Raw genomic sequence first — 10,582 nt, 5'->3', positions numbered from 1 at the left:
AGGCCTTGGGGTAGAAGGTGAGTGGCAATAACAGCAATGATGGCCACCACCTGGTCAGGTCCCCAATCTCAGGACTAAGCACCTTTTCTGATCTGGAATCCTTACCACTGCTGCCTGGAGCTGGCCATCCCGCTCCCCCCACTGCAGACACCAGAGCACCCCCAGGGGTCACCTGGGCGGCCCCACGTGCCCCTGCTGGCCCCTGCAGGGTAGGTCTCCCCCTTCCCCCCCCCCCCCACTCCCATTGCATCTCTAAAACCCTGATGCCCCCTCCCTGTGACATACAGTTGGGCCGGCAGAAGTCCCCGGCTTCCTGTCACCCCAAAGCAGGCCCGGGGTAGAAGGGGGGTGATGTTTTCTCTCTGAGGCTACACAGCCCGGAAACTGGAGGGCGGGGGCTTGAACCCGGGTCTCTCCGGCCCATAGCCTTTTCTGGGGAGGAAAGCTGCAGCCTGGCGGGGAGCAGGGCCCAGCCCGGAGTGCGCAGCCCAGGGCAGCGGTAAGGACGGGCCCAGGCGTCCAGCGCGGGACCTGGCACACAGCAGGCGGTGAGTCAACCAGGGGCTGCCAGCAAGGGGTCCCGTAGGAACTGCGGAGGAGTTTGACAGCTTCACCTAAGAAACTGTATCTCAGAGATGCATCACCTAGCACCATGGTCGGCAAACCTCGGCTCGCGAGCCACATGCGGCTCTTTGGCCCCTTGAGTGTGGCTCTTCCACAAAATGCCACAGCCTGGGCGAGTCTATGTTGAAGAAGTGGCGTTAGAAGAAGTTTAAGTTTAAAAAATGTGGCTCTCAAAAGAAATTTCAGTCGTTGTGCTGTTGGTATTTGGCTCTGCGGACTCATGAGTTTGCCGACCGCTGGCTAGTAAGTGAAATAAGACATTTCACCATCAGTATGCCCAGTCCCATCCCAGGTTTTGTTTGTTTATTTGTTTGTTTTGTTTTTGTTTAATTTGTATCTATAAAGCTTGGAAGGAAACAAAGTGGAACCTCGTTTCTCGAACTTCGTTTGTTCCGGAGGGCTGTTCCTGAGAGGCCCGGGGAGGGATGGGGAGACCGAAACACGGAGAGAAACCTCACTGACAGGCTGCCTCCTGCGCGTGGCCTGACCTGGAGTCGAACGTGTGACCTCGTGGCTCCTAAGAGGAAGCTCAACCACCGAGCCACGCACGACTGCCTGCCGTGGCCTTCCTGACACACAGACACGGCTGATGGCTGTTTAACGCGGACACACTGCTGTTCCTAAGGCGCCAGCCTCACCCGCCGAGCCTCAACGAGACCTCCCTCCCCGCTGCTTCCGTGCCACCCCTGGCTCCCGGCTCCCGTGGATCCCACTGACAGCTCCCCTCCCGGACCGGCCGGGGCAGTGGGACAGTTCGAGACGGGAGGCGTCGGAGAACCAGGTTTGACAGCCCGGCGCTCCGGAAGGAGAGGCGAGCGAGCAGTGGTGGTGGTCTCTGAGCCCTGAGGGGGGGGGTCAGTGTTTCTCCTTTTGTTTTCCCAAATTTTTCTGTATTTGAGCGTATTAACCTGCTAATCAGGAAAATACCGATTTCTTTTTAAAGAGGAAGAGCCCTGACCAGCGTAGCCCAGTGGTTAGAGTGTCAGTCAGTGCCTGGGAGGGTTTCGGGTTCGAATCCCGATAAGGGTGCGTATCCGGGTTGCAGGCTTGATCCCCAGCCCTGGTCGGGGCACGTGCGGGAGGCAACCTATTGCTGTGTCTCTCACACAGCCATCTCTCTCTCCCCCTCCTCCCTCCCTTCCACTCTCTTTTAAAATCAATAGAAAAAATATCCTCGGGTGAGGATTAAAAAAAAGCAGAAGTAGAAGAAGAGGAAGAAAAGCAGGTCTGGTCTTGTCCGGAGCAGTGGAATGCCTCCTCCCAGTGACCCCGAAGGGGACCGGCCCGGGGCTGAGACAGGTGAGGGCCCCGGGAGAGGACAGCAGAGCCAGCCCTGAGGAGGCCGCGCCCAACCAGGAAAGGCTCGGCAGGAGGGTACCAAGGGAGCCGTGGCAGGGCTGGCACAGGCCAGGAGCCAGATCTCAGGAACCATGTGGGTGGGTATTGGAGAGATGGCGCCCAGGGCTCCCGGGCGGGGCTCACTGGATAGAGCATCAGCCTGCGGACTCAAGGGTCCCAGGTTCGATTCCGGTCAAGGGCATGCACCTTGGTTGCGGGCACATCCCCAGTAGGTGTGCAGGAGGCAGCTGATGGATGTTTCTAACTCTCTATCCCTCTCCCTTCTTCTCTGTAAAATATCAATAAAATATATATTTTTTAAATGGTTATGAGGGTGGCAGACAGCGCCTGGTGATCGTCACTTCTGTCCGAGGTCACTCAGGAATGGGGGCCTCTGTGTCCCCTCCTTCTCTCTGAGGGCAGAGCGAGGGCTGAGCAGGGAGGGCAGGGCGAGGGCTGGGCAGGGAGGGCAGGGTGAGGGCTGGGCAGGGAGGGCAGGGTGAGGGCTGAGCAGGGAGGGCAGAGTGAGGGCTGAGCTTTGTGCCCAGGCCTGGCTGCTGAGGCCAGGCTGGGCGAGCTCGGCTGGGAGTTGGGGGCCCGGTGTAGGCCCTAACCCGCACAGGTGGGGGCCGAGCTGAGTGGCGGGGCCCGGGGCCGGCACTCATGTCCCATGGACATAACGTGGCAGAGGTGTGCTCTGGCATCCCCAAGCCGGATGCTGGCGGGTGGCTCTGGCCGGGCTCCGCTCTGGTTTGACTCGCTCACCCTGGGGACACCGGGCGGCCATGGAGGGACCCTCGGGGGAGGAACAGCTGGCACCACTGAGGGCTCCATCCTGGCAGTGCGTCCTCCAGTCCCAGTCAAGCCTTCAGCTGACACCAGCCCCACCAACGCCTCCACTGCAGCCTCACGGAGACCCTGAGCCAACCAGCCCTCAGTACCTGGCTCCCTCCACAGTGAGGATAACAGATGCTCACGGTCGCTCAGAGGCACTGGGCTGCTGTGGTTTGTTAGACAGAAACGAAGACCCCGTTCCTGACTCTTCAGCAATCCTCTTGGCGTTACCTGTGAACTGTGTCCGCTCCCACCCGAGTGGTGTGATTCTCCTCACCGGTCTCCCTGCTTCTACGCCACCGGCCCCTCTCAGGTCTGCACTCGGCATAGCAGCCTGAGTGACGGTTAAACGGATGCTCCGGCCGGTGTGGCTCCATGGTTAGAACTCCGCCTGCGGGCTCGGTTCCCGGCCACGGACACATGCCTGGGCTTCAGGTTTGCTCCCCGCTTCCAGTCCAGGCACGTTCCTCCAGGAGGCAACTAGTCCCTGTGTCTCTCACAGGGGTGTTTCTCTCCCTCTCCCCCTCCCTCCCTCCCGCCCTCCATTCCACTCTCGGAAGAGTAATGGATAAAAATATCCTCAGGCAAGGATTAACACAACAACAAATCCTCAGGTGAGGACTAACAAAAATAAAATAAAATTGTGATTGGCTCCTCCCTTGCTCACACTGCCCGGGTTCTCTAGCGAACACGGCGGGAAAGCCCAGGCCCCACCTAATCCAGCCTAATTACCGTCCGGCCCATTTCTGTAACTGCTGCTGCTCACTCTCTCCCAGCACTGGCCTCCTCGCTGTTCCTCAGGTACAGGTTCCTGGCAGCCTCAGGGCCTTTGCACCTGCTGTTTTCTCCCCAGTGGCTCTTCCATTGGATGCCTGCTGTTTGTCTTGGCTCAGCTGTCCCTTTTCCAGGGAGGCATTCCCTGACAACCCCCTTTACCCTGCAGTCCTCGGCCCCTGGAGTTCTGTACCACCTGCATTAGTACCTCTTCACACACACACACACATAGCCTACTTCTTTTCTAAAAAAAAAAAATATATATATATATATGTATCCACACACACACACTGATTTCAGAGAGGAAGGGAGAGGGCTAGAGAGATAGAAACATCAATGAGGAGAGGGAATCCTGGATTGGCTGCCTCTTGCGTGCCCCCCACCGGGGATTGAGCCTGCAACCTGGGCATGTGCCCTTGACCGGGAATTGAACTGTGACCTCCTGGTTCCTAGGTCGATGCTCTATCACTGATCACTGTCACCAAGTTTAAATGGTCTTTTCTTTCTCTTGTAAATTATTTGCAGTTTTTGCAATGAGTGTGGATTATGTTTCCGGTCATAACAATAGCTGTTTTATAGATGTTATATTCCATGAATGAAGCCAGCGCCAGAGAGAACATGCTGGGTGGTTCCATTTGTGTGAAGTTCAAGACCAGCAGAGCGGATCTCTGGCGATGGAGGTGGGACCGGTGGCTGCCTCTGCAGTGGGTGGGCCTCGGCGGGGAGGGCAGGAGGGATGACATGGGGTGACATGGATGGCGTCTGTACGTCTGTAAACTGAGCAGAGGGCTTACGATCTGTGCACTATCGGCAAATTAAAACTCAACTCGATGCTACGGAATAAAATTAAGCGAGGCACCGTGAACCAGACTTGAACTAGCCCGGGTGGGGGCTCTAATGGAGACCCCGTTTACGGCCGCGGCCAGGGGTGCGTGGCGTCACGAGGAGGCCACGCGGCTGGTGACAGGGGAGGTGACAGCTGGAAGCAGGACCCGCGCATTGCAGGGCGGATGGCGGAGGCTCAGGGCCATGACGATGCCCTGCACCCGTGGTCGGCAAACTGCGGCTTGCGAGCCACAGGCGGCTCTTTGGCCCCTTGAGTGTGGCTCTTCCACAAAATACCACGGCCTGGACGAATCTATGTTGAAGAAGTGGCGTTATAAGTTTACGTTTAAAAAATGTGGCTCTCCAAAGAAATTTCAATCGTTGTGCTGTTGATATTCGGCTCTGCTGGCTAATGGGTTTGCCGACCACTGCCCTAGACACGCGTTCGGGACTAAAACCAAGAGGCCCGTGTGACCGAAATAACGGAATCTCACGCGGCCTGTCAGGCAGACGGAGACCAGGCCTCCCTCCGCGGACAATGCCAGGAACCCGGGTCAGGGGGAGGCTGTCTGCTCCGAGCTCCGTGGCGGCCGGCACGGGCCTGGGCGGCCGGCGGGTGCGGGCCCCCCTGTGGGACAGGCTCGAGGCCCCAGGTTATCGTGCGGGGGAGCAGGCCCTGCGGGTGCCGGCAGGAAGGAGCCCCGGCCTGCAGAGCCTCCCTCCATCCCAAAATAAATCCCTCTGGCGGCGGGTTATCGAGGCGGTGACAGATTGACTCTGAACAATAACAGCTGCCGAGCAGCTCACGCAGCCAGCGTGGTGTCAGCGCCACTGCTGTCCACACCGCTGCTCTGGGGGTGGGGGCGCCCCACGAGGACCTGGCCATGACCCCCAGAGGGCAGGGTCCCTTGTGCAATCTCACTCCCTTGCACCCACTGCTGGGCCCCTCAATAGACACTGAGGTGGAGCAGCACAGGGTCCCTACACAGCGCCTGGGTGGAGCAGAGTGGATTGGGTGGGCTGGGCACCGGTTCCGTCCAGCAGGGGGCGCTCCTGGGATTAGTAACAGCCTCGGGGAGCAATGGGCTGGGGCTCCATCTGAGTTCTGAGTGGCAGCTGAGTTGGGCAGGGCATTCAGTAGGCCACAGCTGAACTGATAACCTTCATGGCTGCATGGCCTCAGGCAACTCATTTGCTTATTTAAAAAGTGGAGATAGCAACCCCATTAGGTTGGCTGCTGTCAAACCCAAACCCAGACAGACAGGGGCCCTGCTGGCCTGGCTCAGTGGCCAGAGCGTTCTCCTGCCTGTGGACTGAAGGGACCCAGGTTTGATTCCGGTCAAGGGCTTGTACCTTGGTTGCAGGCTCCTCCCGGCCCGGACCCTGGCTGGGGCTCATGCACATGGATGTTTCTCTCTGTCTTTCCCTCTCTCTTCCACTCTCTAAAAAATCAATGGAAAAAATATCCTCAGGTGAGGGTTAACAAACACCACCAACAACAAAATGAAAGAAAATAACAGTGTGGGTGAGAAATCGGGCCCTGTGTACTGGGGGTGGGAGTGTGAAATGCTGCAGTCACTGTGGAGAACAGCAGGCAGTTCCTCAGAAATCACACAGGCCCGGCTGGGGAGCCCAGTGGTGAGAGCAACGTCCCAATACACTAAGTTTGTGGGTTCAAGCCTCAGTCAGGGCCCATACAAGAATCAGCTGAAACCGGTTTGGCTCAGTGGTAGAGCGACGGTCTGCTGACTGAAAGGTCCCAGGTTCGATTCCGGTCAAGGGCATGTACATTAGTTGCGGGCACATACCCGGTAGGGGGTGTGCAGGAGACAGCTGGTCGATGTTTCTCTCTCATCGACATTTCTAGCTCTCTATCTCTCTCCCTTCCTCTCTGTAAAAAATCAATAAAATATATATATTTTAAAATCAACCAATACCCGTCGCCGGTTTGGTTCAGTGGCTAGAACGTCAGCTTGCGGACTAAAGGGTCCCAGGTTCGATTCTGGCCAAGGGCACAGGCCCAGGTTGCGGGCTCCATCTCCCCCCCTTGCCCCTGCTCCTCTAGTATGGGGCATGCAGCAGACAGCCAATCAGTGTTTCTCATCATTGATGTTTCTATCTATCTCTCTTACTCTCTGAAATCAATAAAAATGTATATATATAAAAAAATAATGAAATAGCCAAAACCGGTTTGGCTCAATGGATAGAGAGTCAGCTTGGGGACTGAAAGGTCCCGGGTTCGATTCCGGTCAAGGGCATGTGCCTTGGTTGCGGGCATATCCCCAGTAGGGGGTATGCAAGAGGCAGCTGATTGATGACTCTCTCTCGTCAATGTTTCTAACTCTCTCTCTCCCTTCCTCTCTGTACAAAATCAATAAAATATATTTTAAAAAAAAAATAATGAAATAAACATCTGAAGGAGCCGAAACCGGTTTGGCTCAATGGATAGAGCGTCGGCTTGGGGACTAAAGGGTCCAGGGTTCGATTCCGGTCAAGGGCATGTACCTTGGTTGCGGGCATATCCCCAGTAGGGGGTGTGCAAGAGGCAGCTGATCGATGACTCTCTCCCATCGATGTTTCTAACTATCTCTCTCCCTTCCTCTCTGTACAAAATCAATAAAATATATTAAAAAAAAAAAAAAAAAAAACATCTGAAGGAAAGGGAGGTTGTTTAAAAAAGAAAAGAAAAAAAATCAACCAATAAATGCATAAATAAGTGGAACAACAAATATATGTTTCTCTCTCCAAAATTAAATAAAAGATGGGCTGGTGTTGCTCAGTGGTGGAGTGTCGGTCCATGAACCAAAGAGATCCCCAGTTTGAGTCCCAGACAGGGCACATGCCTGGGTTGTGGGCTCGATCCCAAGTAGGGGGCGTACACGAGGCAGCCAATTGATGATTATCGTCATTGATGTTTTTATCTTTCTAGCACTCTCCCGTCCTGTCTCTAAAATCAATGGAAACATATTAAAACTCTGTTTTTAAAAAGTGGGATAACACCACTCACTGGGCAGGGTTCTTGTGAGGGCTGAGTGGGCAGAGAGAGGAAGGGAGAGAGATGAGAAACAGACAGTCTGAGGGTCAGGGTGGGAGAGAAAGAGAGAGAGGGTAACATTGATTTGTTACTCCACTTATTTACACATTCATTGGTTGATTCTTTTAAAAATTTTTATTTTATTTTATTGATTGTTTATAGAGAGGAAGGGAGAGGGATAGAGAGTTAGAAACATCGATGAGACTTCAATCAGCTGCCTGCTGCACACCCCCCACAGGGGATGTGCCCCCAACCAAGGTACATGCCCTTGACGGGATTTGAACCTGGGACCCTTCAGTCCACAGGCTGATGCTCTATCCACTGAGCCAAACCAGCCAGGGCTCATTGGTTGATTCTTGCATGTGCCCTGATTGGGGGATCTAACCTGCAACCTTGGTGTATCGGGAGGGTGCTCTAGCCCACTGGGCCACTCTGCCAGGGCCTTCAGTTAAAAGTCTTAATAATTTTTGAACAAGAAAGCATGTATTTTTTTTTTTTTTTTGCATGGGGCCCCTCAAACTATGTGGCTGGCTCTGACCATCAGCCACTGTGAAACTGGTGGTTCTTAGTGAAAAGACACCGGGACAGAGAACGCTGAGGCTGAGGCGTGGAGGGTCAGGGGCAGCTGTGCGGTGGGTGTGAACTTGGCCTGTCCGGCTCCAGCTGAGCGCTGGTTCCACTAGATGGTGCTCACAGCAAGTGGAGGTGAATGGAAACAGCCTGGGAGAGGCTGTGGAGGTTTCAGGAATCCCTGGAAGCAAAGCTCAGAACCTCCCCCAGAAAAACGCCATCTTCCCCGAGGCTGCTCTCTATTTCCCGAGGAAGCAGTAGCGTGAGTGGTCAGGTTTTCTGGGTTCAAATCCAGGCTCTGCCACTGACAAGTTCCATAAAATTGTACAACTTTTTCATTGATGAAATACAAAATAAAATAATAATGGAGTATAACTTTTTAGTAATACAGGTCTGCTAATGAGCAAATGGGCTTTTTTTTTTTTTTTTTTTTTTAAGAGGAGGTGGGATAAATTAAATTTCCCGTAGTTGGGGTCATGGGTATAGACCATTCTTAGCTTTGAGCTATAAAAGCCAAGTGGAACAATAAGAAAAAGATAAAAACCAGGTGGGAGGCTGGATGTGGCCAGTGGTTCGCTCACTGCTGGTCTAGACCACATGTGTCAAACACAAGGCCCGCGGGCCAAATCCAGCCCGCCAGGCCTTGCAATGTGGCCCGCACCGCGCTGTCATCACTGCACTCCGCTGTCAGTTTATGACATTGTCAGTTTATGACTGTTCAGTAAACCATTCGGCCCGTGATTTAGGCTGGATTTTAGATTTTGGCCCCTTCTCTGATTGAGTTCGACTCCCCTAGTCTAGACATTTTCTTGGCGTTCAGTTCATCTTGGCTGATTTTTGTGCCTTTCTTGAATGTTGTGGGTCTCCAATATTTTTGGTTGAGTGTAACTCTCTTTCATGAACGGCTCTCATAGCACCATGAATGGTGTGTTTATGTCCCCTCAAAGTCACGTGCTGGAATTCTGAGCCCCAATGTGGTGGCATCAGGAGGTGGGGCCTTTGGAAGGTGAATAGGTCATGAGGGTGGAGCTCTCATAAATTGGATTAGTGCCCTAAAAAAAGACACCCCAAAGGAGTGTCCTCACTCCTTCTGCCATGGGGGGGGGGGACAAAGTAAGATAACCAACCATTTATGACCAGGAAGCAGGCCTCACCACTGACCGATCTGCTGGGGCCAGAATTGTGAGAAATTAACTTGTGGTGTTTAGAAGGTACCCCTTGTTATAGCAGCTGGAATAGACGGAGACACATGGCTTCAGCTTAAATGCCACAATAAGGATTCAGTCCAGGTCTGGCTTCTCACTAAACCAGGCTTCTTCTTCCTCACAGAGAGAGTTTGAAAATATATAGTTTGGCCGAAACCGGTTTGGCTCAGTGGTGGAGCGTCGGTCTGCGAACTGAAAGGTCCCAGGTTCGATTCTGGTCAAGGGCATGTACCTTGGTTGCGGGCACATCCCCAGTAGGGGGTGTGCAAGAGGCAGCTGGTCAATGTTTCTCTCTCATCGATGTTTCTAGCTCTCTATCTCTCTCCCTTCCTCTCTGTAAAAAATCAATAAACATATATATATATATATATATATATATATATATATTAAAAAAAGAATATATATATAGTTTGAAGAAGTAGACCTATCCCACACTCAAGGGAACACTTCACGAATAAGCTGAACTTTGAGTAGGCCATTTATTTAATTTTTAAAAAATTTATTGATTTTTAGTCTTAGTTGGTTTGGGCTCAGTGGATAGAGCGTTGGCCTGCAGACAGAAGGGTCCCAGATTCAATTCTGACCAAGGGTACATCCCCTGTTGCTGGCTCAAACCCCAGTATGGAATGTGCAGGAGGCAGCCGATCAAAGATTCTCTCCCATCACTGATGTTTCTATTTTTCTCTCCCTCTCCCTCCCTCTCTAAAATCAATAAAGAAACATATTTTTAAAAATTTGGTTTTACAGAAGAAGCGAGAGAAACATCGATGTGTTGTTGCACTTATTTATGCATTCATTGGTTGCTTCTTATATGTGTCCTGACCAGGATCGAACCCGCAACCTTGACGAATGGGGAGAATGCTCTAACCTAGGGGTGTCGAACTCAATCAGAGAAGGGGCCAAAATCTAAAATCCAGCCTAAATCGTGGGCCGAATGGTTTACTGAACAGTCATAAACTGACAATGTCATAAACTGACAGTGGAGTGCAGTGATGACAGCGCGGTGCGGGCCACATTGCAAGGCCTGGCGGGCTGGATTTGGCCCGCGGGCCTTGTGTTTGACACATGTGCTAACCAATAGAGCTGCCCGGCCATGGCTGAGCATGGCATTTATGGATTGCCATATGCAGGATTCAACTTGTCATGTTATCCTTGTAACTAAGTCTCCGGGGCAGGCGCTACGGCAGTCCGATTTTGCAGACACAGAAGCTGAGCCGCAGAGGGTAGGAGCGGACTGGCCTGGGCGCCACAGTCACCGCGCCGCTCGGTCGCACGCACACACCCTCCTCCACCGCACTCTGGGCCCTGAGGTTCAGAGGGTTGGGGGTGGGGGGGTGGGGATGGGGGTGTTGGGGTGGGGATGGGGTTGGGGGCAAAG

At 53.3% G+C, this 10,582-nt stretch overlaps 1 protein-coding gene across 1 annotated transcript in view; it reads left to right on the top strand.

Moving 5' to 3' along the window:
• The window catches only part of PARVB (parvin beta), a 303,345-nt gene that overhangs the window by 283,793 nt on the left and 8,970 nt on the right, over nt 1-10,582 (top strand).

The sequence above is a fragment of the Pipistrellus hanaki genome, assembly GCF_964339955.1.
Source record: "Pipistrellus hanaki genome assembly, chromosome: 3".
NCBI lineage: Eukaryota > Metazoa > Chordata > Mammalia > Chiroptera > Vespertilionidae > Pipistrellus > Pipistrellus hanaki.
This window is presented reverse-complemented; position numbering and strand designations above follow the sequence as displayed.